Source organism: Furipterus horrens, unplaced genomic scaffold (genome assembly GCF_987537825.1).
Source record: "Furipterus horrens unplaced genomic scaffold, mFurHor1.1.pri manual_scaffold_5, whole genome shotgun sequence".
In the NCBI taxonomy this organism is placed as follows: domain Eukaryota; kingdom Metazoa; phylum Chordata; class Mammalia; order Chiroptera; family Furipteridae; genus Furipterus; species Furipterus horrens.
The window spans coordinates 166,430,752-166,441,044 of record NW_028327175.1 but is presented as its reverse complement, the minus strand read 5'-3'; the positions used below and the strand labels follow the sequence as shown (position 1 = coordinate 166,441,044).

The following is a 10,293-nucleotide window of genomic DNA, read 5'->3' as shown; positions in this document are numbered from 1 at the left end:
ATTGAATTTAGTAAGACCAGAATATGAAGAGATATTTCCTTCCTTCATTCCTTTCCTTCTCCTTTCCTTCCTTCCCTTCTCCCCTTTTTATTGTAAGACCTACATTTTCAAGTGTTGCCTTGACAGGTCCCTCAGGACCTAGCTGTGCGTTCCCCTGTTGTTCCCAAAATGCCCCAGGATCCTGCCTGGTCTTTAACCTAAGGAGTTTTACCTCCCTGTCAGAGTGTAAAATTATTTTAGAAAGCCAAACCTATCTTCCCATGTGATTGTAGGGTTTCCTCACCCTCTGTCACCACCAAAGTGTGATGCCCACAGCCCCTCCTGGTTTACTCCCATGTACAATTTCTGCACGGTCCTACATGGCCTGAGGTATCCTCCTCCCTGGGGCTGTGAGTACATATGGTTAATAAACTGTTGCCTATTTCATCTGTCTATTGTCTTCTGTTTCATGGTTGGCCATCTACTACGTAAGGTGGAGGATCACTTCCATACCAATATGGTGTATAAGAGATGATTGAAATACCTTTCTATCTTTCTTTCTTCCTTCCTTCCAAGCCTACATGCTAGGCACTTCTCTAGACATTGGCATTACAACACTGAACAAGACATACTTAGGTCTTGCCCTGAGGTGACTTACCAACTCGTCACAAAGACATGTGCCTGTATTGTGTTTGATTCTCCAAGTACTGGGATATAATGCTGTAAGGCTATGTGACATGAACAAGAGATCTTGAGTGGAGTGTGAGTGAATGAGTGTGTGTACCCACATCGGGGAAGTCTGTGGTGAGAGGGAGTTATCCAGGAAGAAGGATTAGATAGTAAGAGAGTTTTTTTGTTTGTTTGTTTGTTTTTTTGATGCGACTGCAGCTAAGGTTTGAGGAGCTGAGAATATTGTAGAGGGGTGCAGTACAAAAATCTGATTGAGAGAAGCTGGAGAGGGACACAAGGGCCAAACTATGAAAGGATGTCTCAACAGAGTGAAGAAATTCAGACTTTCATGGGTGAGTACTGGAATGCTGCTTTCAGCAAGAACCTGTCAGTGGGTATTTGCTTTTGGAAAGACCCCTGTGGCTTCGGTGTGGAGAATGAGAGCGCCACATGTGGAACAGAAGAAAATCAGGGAGGCTGTGGCAGCGGTCCAAGCAGAGGAGCATCACACCTGATACAGCAACATGGCAAAGCTGCGAGAGGTATGGAGGGAGTGTCAATGAAGCCGTAGGCCGGTAGATGAAGAGAAATGTGTGGCTTCTAAGTGACCTCACACTTGAGGATTTTTTATGTCTACCATACTTATAAGGAGCAGGGGAGTAAAAGTTACCTGCTCACTTAGGACAGTGGTTCAGTTGTCTGTGGCACAGGTTTTATAACAGAATTTTCTGCATCTGCAACTGAAAGAAAATGTAACTCGAGTGGCTACACAAATTTGAACCTATTTCTTACAGAGAGAGGTGGTTGATTCAAAGATGTCAGAGTACATACAGCTCTGACATGTCCCTCATTGTCATAAGATGAATGCTGTAGCTCCATCCATTATGCACTCAAGCCTGTAGAAAGAGTAAGTGGGAAAGGCTGCACCATCATTGTGTCCTTATATCAGGAAAGAGAGATATTTCATAAATGACCTCTCCCAGAAGACTTCTGCCTACTCCTCATGGACTGGCTACCCCTACCTGCATGGAAGCTGGGATGGCAAGTATTGCTTTTCTGGACTCTATAGAAGGAGGCAGAAAGGAAGCAGGGGGCTGGGAATGGCCATTTAGCTTCCAATCAACAGTGTTTGCCACAAGCGCATTATAAGCCTGGGTTATATTTGAGGGGGCAGGGGAAGCTGTGAAGGAAAGCATATAGCAGAGGTCAGTCACAGTCATGAATTTTATGAAAGGTTTTCTGGGAAACTACTTTTAAGAAAATATATATGGTGACTATGATTCCCCTGACAGCACGACTGAGTGATTTGCAATGTAGTTGCAATTTATGGCCCTCGTTCCAAGAACTGTCATTCGCTCTTGTGTCAGACACTTGAGTTGTTTCAAAATCACCAGGCTGACCCACTATTAAATTACATACACTCGCACACACAGATATGTGTTAGGAGCCCCCGGTGTATGGTGAGAAGTATGCTTGCTCTTCTGATAGCTGTGGCATCAGCATTACTGATTTGTTTGGGCAAATGCTTCTTTGCAAGACTGGAACTCCAGGAAGATTAAAGCTGCCCTCTGCTTTAGGTCTCTTGCCAAAGGTCTGGAGACTAAATTCCTTTAAAGCAGTTTTACACCCATGCTAGTTTTTGATTCTCATGGCAATCCTGCAAAGAAGGCTCTGCTCAACATTTTAGAAGACAGAACTGACCTAAAGAAATGAAATGATTTTCTTATGATCATCAAGAAGAGTGCATAAAGGAGGACTTCTGGGTTTAGATCCCAGCTCCTTCTAAAGCTGGATGACTCAGAAAACTTTCAGGGTAGAAGAAAAGCAAGGCCACTGAGAAATAAAGCCTTGATAAAGTGAACTATAATTCAAGTTTAGGAAAATCTGGAAAGAAGCTGTTCTGTATATCTATGTGCTAATAAAAAACACCCCAAAATTGAGTCCCATAAAACCAACTATTTTATTATGTCAGTGGATTCTGTGGTTTAAGAACTCAGATCACAGAGTGGTTGGCCTGTCTGCTCCATGATTCTGGGGTCTCAGCTAAGAAGAATTAAACGGTTGTGGGTTACTCTATGGCTGAGGGCTGGAATTGTTTGAGGACTTTCACTCACATGTCTGGCTCATGGGTTAAGATGACTTCAAAGCTGGACTCAGATGGGACTACTGACATAAGCACCTATGCTTGGCCTTTGCGTGTAGCTTGGGCTTCCTCACAACATGGCAGCCTCAAGATAATTGGACTTCTGTACATGGTTGCTCAGAGTTCTTTTAAGAGATTGTGTTCCAGTGAACAGGGACAAGCCGAGTGGCCCTTCATAAGTCATATAGTGTTACTTTTCCTTTCCATGTTTTTCACTGCCTTTGATTAGGTTTTTATTCAAAATTAGCTGTACATGGTGATCTAACTTTTGTGGAATAAATAAGTAAGCTTATGCCACAAGTGTCTTTTCTTCTGTGGTGGGTTTCTTTTCTGGGCTTCCCAGCTGCTGGTTTCATGGTAGCTGCAGCCTTTTCTTGCACCAAGGGCTTCTTCTGCTTAATGCCAACAGCCTCCTTCCCTCCATAGGCTCGTTGCCTGGAACCCTTTTCTTATCTGATTTGGCTTCTAATGCTGCTGCTGCTCTATCGACTGGAAGCCCGTGGTTCTTGGACTGGAGAAGAATGTTGTTCTGGTGCATGGTCTTTCCATATGGGTTTAGCTTCAACATGATTCCCAGGTTTTCAGTGGATCCTTCTTCAGGACTCTGTGATAAATCTTCTTGTGTGGTGCTCAGAGGGCTCTTTGGATCTCTGGGCTTTTTGAGATTCTGCTGAGGTCTTTACTGAGCATGATGTACATGGGAAGGTTGTATTTTCTCTTCAGGAAGGCAGCATTATGCCAGGTGCCATTCAGATCATCTAACTTGTGGGAAGCACTTTCAGTCTAAATGCAGAAACAACCCACATGCCCACCAGGAGCAAGTTTCAAAATGTTCAGTTTGCTTACATTAAGCAGATAATTCCAGGGATGTCTCTGAAGGCTTTTGATGATACTGTTTCCTCATTGCAGATGATACAAGTTTCCCTGCACTGGATATAATGACAGTTTCCCATTTTGCCCTTGCAGCTCTCATTCACCAAGAGGCAAAAGGCATAGACCTTTTCGATAGCATTTTAGGCCGTAAGTTTCTTAAGAAGCAAAACCGCCTCCATGGTTTCCTCGTAGCCTTCAACTTTATCTTCAACTGCCAAAGGAAGTTAAAGAACTTCCTCAGTACAATGACCTTTAGACATGACCAGTGCTGGCAAGGCTGAAGCAAACAGGGCAGAGCAGATGGTATATTGCTTTTGTGTTGTGTTCACTTTGTGGTGCCAACAATGCCAAGTTTCGGTTGGTGCAAACATAAGGTTCCCTAAACACATCTTTCCAAAAGCACCCTGGCCAGATCGATGAGTCTAACCACTTTTAATTCTGGGAATTCAAGCCACAGCTCTGCCAGCACCCCAAAATTCAGCACTGGTTAGATGACCTGGTAAGTTCCTGACAGCATAGGGCTGTCTATTGTTTATGTGCAAGTTGGTGTAAAGAAAGTTCACAGTGTCCGGTTGAATGGGAGCCTTGAACACAGTAGGCAAAGTGACATTTTTGCCCAATGATTCCCCCTTTCTGGAGCATACTGATATCAGTGGACGAGCACACACCATGGAATAGAAAGGAGAAGGCCACACTCCTCTCAACCCAGTGGCTCCCACAGGATAAGACCACATAGTGTCACATCACCACATTCTCTTGGTTGAAGTAATCTCAAATCCATAAGATTCAGGAGAAGAAAAGTCCTCTTAATGAGAAGTGTATCAGAGTATTTTCAGCAATATTTTAAAACCAGTGCAAATGCCAATCTATTGAATATATTGGTTATCTTAACTTTATTTTCAGAAGTTTTTAATCTTTAAATGTATTTATCTGGCCTTAATACCATCACTTGTTAACTGTGTGAGCATGGAATCTTACTTAGTGTCTCTGAATCCCAGTTTTCATTTCTTTAAAATAGAATACCTCATTTACTATACCTTATAATAAATACCTACCTCACTGGACTTCCATGAGAAGGAAATGAGGCAATCTATGCAAAGTGCTTAGAAGGACTTATTCCACATTTATTCATCACATATATCTAGCAGTTATGCGTTAAACTTTGTTCTACGTGTTTCATAAAGTGTGCCTCATCTAATCCTCATTTATTCTTACAAGATAGATGCTCTTATTATCCTTATTCTAAGGATGAGTAAACAGAAGTTCAGAGAGGGCAATGACTTGCTTATGGTCACATAGCACATACATGGAAGACCTAGAGTTGAACAGAACAATCTGGCTCTAGAGTCCATACTTTCAACTATGCTGACATGTGGCCTCTTGGTAGATAGTATAGGTGTGAAAATATACATGCATATATAATTTCTTGAGCATCTACAATTAGCAGTGTGAGTCCAGGATTCTGGTTTGTGCAAAGACTGTTCATCTAAACCAGGGGTTTGCAAATTATGACTGTGGTCCAAGTAGGGATACTGTCATTCATTGTGTATCACCCATGGCTACTTTCATGCCATACTAGCAGAACTGAATAGTTATGATAGAGACTATAGGACCTGCAAAGCTGAAATATTTATTACCTGATTTTTTACAGAAAAAAGTTGACCAACACAGTTTTAGATCTTGCAACAACACTTGATCCTGGATTTCTTGGAATTTCAAGTATGTTGAACCTTGTCTTAATTAAGTCCTTCATTTAACAAGTATTTATTGAGTACCTAATATACAGCAGCCATGTTCTAGACTCCAGTCCTTACCCTCAGAGAGTTTCTGTTCTGGTGGAGAGAAATTTTTTTAAAAAGTAAGCAAAAACAAAATGATTGTAGACTCTAATGATTGCTATGTAAGAAAGAACTAGGATAACAAGTAACTGAGGTCAAGGAGTGAATTTCTTATAAATAGGAGCCATTTTAGTTGGGGAATTCTACTTAACAGTAGCTAAAAGCATTCTAACAGAACAATACAAGGAACAGACTGACAGCTGTTAGAGGGGAAGGGTTTGGGGGCTGGGCAAGAAGTTGAAGGTATTAAGCAAAGAACAAAAGACTCATGGACACAGACAACAGTATGGTGACTGACAGAAAGAAGCGGGGTAGGGAAGGTAGAAGAAGGTACGGGGGGATAAATGGTGATGGAAGGAGACTTCACTTGGGGTTGTGAACACATGATACAATGTACAGATGATGTATTGTAGAATCGTATATCTAAAACCAATATAACTTTATTAACCAATGTCACCCCAACAAACTCAACTTAAAAAAATAGAAAATAAAAATACCTTTATCACACACACACACACACACACACACACAAAGTGTATGTAGAAGAGAAGATGTGGATTTTTTATCTCTGGTAGAGAAATAGAAAGCTTAATAGGAAGTGCGGAAAGACTGCTGTTCAGTGCAGAGCACCTGCCTCTGGATGTGATAGTGAATTGAAGGTGAAGCTGGCCAGCTTGATAGTTTGACTTTTCTCTTCTGTAATATGAAGTAACTAGGATGCATACATGGGGGAAGCAGTAGGGAGTTCAACAAAAGTTGAGATTTTAGAAGAGAACAATAAATGGAAGTAAGTCAAGAGGCCGTCGGCAGCCGTCCGTCTCAAGAGACGATGGTGTAGCTTCTTAAGAGTCTATCTGCACCGCCGAGAATGGCTGTGCAGTCCGACTCGGGAGTGACACGGTATCTGTCTCCTCCCGTGTTGAATCGACATCTTGCGATGACGCTGGAGTGTCCTCTCCAGTGAAGCTGAAGCTACAGAGCCTGGGCGGGGCGATATGGAGGGTCTGCTGTTGCCCATGCAGCAGACCACCCCTCTCTTCGCAGCTGAAGGGTCCAAGGGAAAGACGGAGTCAATACAGCTTGGCTTCAGGTGCGCCGCAGGAGTTGCCGGTGATGACTACAACGTCAAACCGCCTTAGGGACTCCAGCTCCGGATTTTCTGTCGGGGTTTACTCCCCTAGCCTTTCCCCTGAAGAGGTATGCCGCAAGGCAGCGGAGGTTTTTTGGAGTCAGAGTTTTCCTTCTCTGATGTACCCTGACTGGAAGATCGAACCAGCGACACTTAGCTCGCAGGCCGACGCTCAATCCACTGAGCCAAACCAGCCAGGGACAAGTCAAGAGGTAAATGGACAGCTTTAGCCTAGAGACAGGTTCTGTTCGGCTCACACATTGTATTAGAACTAACCATTTGAATGCCTTTGGATGGAGCACTGTTTGGTTGTCACTTCTCCACAGGTTCTTGCTATACTCTGTCTTGCCCATTTGTCTTGTTTAGGTTTCCTGCCTGACCCTTTAAGCTTTTGAGATTGAAAGCACTGAATTATAGTAATATATGACAGACTCTTACCTGAATAAGGGGAAATTGGAAAAGCAGAGAGAAAAAGGATTATGAGACAGGTACTCATGAATTGGAGACTGAGGTTTTGATGAGTTATGATGAGAGCTAAGAACTATTAAGGTAAGACCTGAAAATATAGGAAAGTCTCTTGAAAGTGGAGTATCAGACATCAATTTTCTTAAGGTAAAAGATTGATATTTCCAAGTTAAAGAATGTGACAAAGGGAGTGAATAGCTAAGATAGGGAGATACAATATGTTATATACACATACACACACACATATATGAAACATGTGTGCATATAACCTGCACATATACACATACATACATTTATATACACATGCTTTGAAGTAATTTTAAGAGGCTAATTGGCATTCAAATTTAAAACAATATCTCTACATAATGAAACTGTACTTTTTATGGTTTTTTAGGTACATGATAAAAAGAATCATTAGGAAACAGCCAAAATGCAATCAGCCAAGGGCAAGCCAAGGCTAGAATACAAGAAATCCTTATTCTGACAAAACAACTTTTCTTTTTTTCTACAGAAAAACCAGGACAATTGAGTTATTAAAAATATACCTGCGGATACCAGGGAGCCAAACACAATGCTGCCTAGGCCACTGTTTCCTCACAAATCTGCATATATCTTTCCTCCTTCTTCTCTTTTCTCTTCTCTCTCTCTCTCTTTACCCTCCCCCAAACCATACCCTCATCATAAATAGAACAGAGAGAATGCTCAAACTTCAAAGCAATTTCAATTTTAATCCTGGGAGAACATGAAATACCAGTGAGAAGTGTTTCACACTCCCACCACCAGCCTTTGAGGTCAGCAGAGGTGATCTAAAAACATTAAAGAGAGAAGAGAATAGAAAGCTAACAACTGGGTTAAAATTGCTCTAAAAGAACCACCACAATGAGAAACCACCCTAAGTGTGAAAATGTTAAAAACATTTCTTTTTAAATGAGAGCACTAACTAGAAGGGAGAAGTTTAAAACGTGTAATTAAAAGAGACAGATTTTGAAAAGCATAGCTTCTGGAGAACAAAAAAACAAAAAGGAGGGCAGAAGTTCTTTTTTGATGATTGGGTGGGAAAAAAGAACAAATAAACCTCACAATAATCACAACATACAGAAACCTCCTTCATAAATAGACATTCACAGAATAAGCTTAACTCTACTGCACTAAGAGCAGAGAATGACATTGCACTAAGAATGTTATAATCTACCCCAAAACTAAACAATAAACTGAAGAATAAAGACAACAAGTCTACAAAAAGTTAGTACTAAAAATATATAAAATAAGAATTCATCATCTCAGGTAATGAAACTGCCTCCCCTAAAAGAAAAAACTGTAAAACAGAAATAATCTGAACAATGTTCCATATTATTTAAACAATATTAAATAAGCATTTTGAGATGTAAGAAAGGATGCAAACTCAGAAACTGAATAACTAAGAATAGAAATGAATAAAAACAGGAAGAAATAAATTGATTAAATTTATTTTAAAAATGAGAGAAAAAAGAAAAAAAAGACCTCAAAACTGAACACTAAATTACAAGATACACAAAGGAACAGTTGCAAGTGAAACTTTATATGGCATTGAGAAGATACAGAAAACTAGTCAAGAAAATAAAAGTGACATAATGAAAGAAATAAAGGGCCAGAAGAAAGTGGTGAAAATGAAAGACAGGAAAAGAAGGAATAATGTATGTATAATTGGGATCTGAAAGACAAAACCAAAACAAAGTCACATATAATATCTGAAATTATAATACAAAAAAATATTCAGAAAAAAATTGATATTTGCATACTGTAAGGTTACATTTGGAACCTGGGAAAATAAACCTGGCTGGCTAAGTTAATTACAAAATATATCCCAGTAAAAGTATTAGACTTCAAAGATAAGAAAAAGTTCCCAGGCATCCTGGCAAAAAGGTAAAACAACTTGTAATAGTAAAATATTAGACTAGCATCATACTTTTCAAACACAGCATACAAAGCAAGGCAAAAATAGAGCAGTGGTTCCAAAAAAACTCAGTAAAATAAAGTGAAGAATTTTCAAGCTATCTATGAAATATCAAAGGTTATACAAAGTATTTGAAACATACCAATACTTAGAATTCTATACCAGTGATTTTCAACATTTTTAATCACATGGTGCACATAAAGTGATGACTAAAATTCTGTGGCACACCAAAAATATATTATAGTTTTTGTTGATCTGACTAAAAGATAAGTATAATTTTGATTCATTCACAGCAGGCAGCCATTGTTGCAATGGCTGTTCTAATTTTTTATTTGACAATATAAGGGAAAAGAGATGAGTGTCCCTGACTAAATAAATGGTATTGCATGTTTTAAAAATTCTTGAGGCATATTAGTTGGAAAACTTATAAAAAAGGACTGATACTGAACACTTTATTAAATAAGTAAATATACATATTCAAAAATACTATGTATAAACATATGTATAGTATAATAAATTAAGATTAATACAAACATTGAGTTGAGATTAAAGATTAATGTGCAAATGCTATATAGTTTGACAAAACTAAAATAATGCAATTAAGAATAGAATGAAGAGGGACAGGGAAATAGGGGAGTAGGATAATCTCATTGTATAGGCAATAGTTAGGAGTTTAAGGGTATCATGAAAAACTAACAACTGTTGTAAAATTACCAGAAAGAAAACATGAAACTAAGTACATTAAGAAAATATATCAGTACAAAACTAGGACAATAAAATGAGCCTTGTTATTTAAGTATTAATAGAAAAAAAATTTTAAATCAAAGAATACATAGAATTATGAAGTATTATGACAATTGGGGCCAAATATGTCAGTCACATTGATAAATTAAAAGGTTCTTACTAACTTAATAAAAGAAAAACATTTTAAATTGGCTCACAACACCCAACAATATGTTGTATACTAAAGACATACATAAATGAAAGTGGTTTGAATTCCATAAAAAAAGGAATGGGTGGACAAAGATATGCAACAGGAAGTAAAGAGAAACTAGGTAAAAGAAAAACATCTTTATAGCCAACAAAGTAGAATTTAAATAAAGAGAAAACATTAAATGAAGTGCAGAAAAACTAAATGCCACAAAAACAAATTTTATAAATATCTATGCACTCAAGAACTCAGTAATCATATTTAAGAAGCAAAATCTATAGGAAATGCAAGGATGAACTTTAATAAGCATATTAATATATTGCTCTCAGTACA

At 38.9% G+C, this 10,293-nt stretch overlaps 1 pseudogene; it reads right to left on the bottom strand.

Annotated features, from left to right (window-relative positions):
* Nucleotides 1-3,080: 3,080 nt before the first annotated feature.
* Nucleotides 3,081-4,371, bottom strand: LOC150010329 (large ribosomal subunit protein uL4 pseudogene; annotated as a pseudogene).
* Between the last annotated feature and the right edge of the window lie 5,922 nt (nt 4,372-10,293).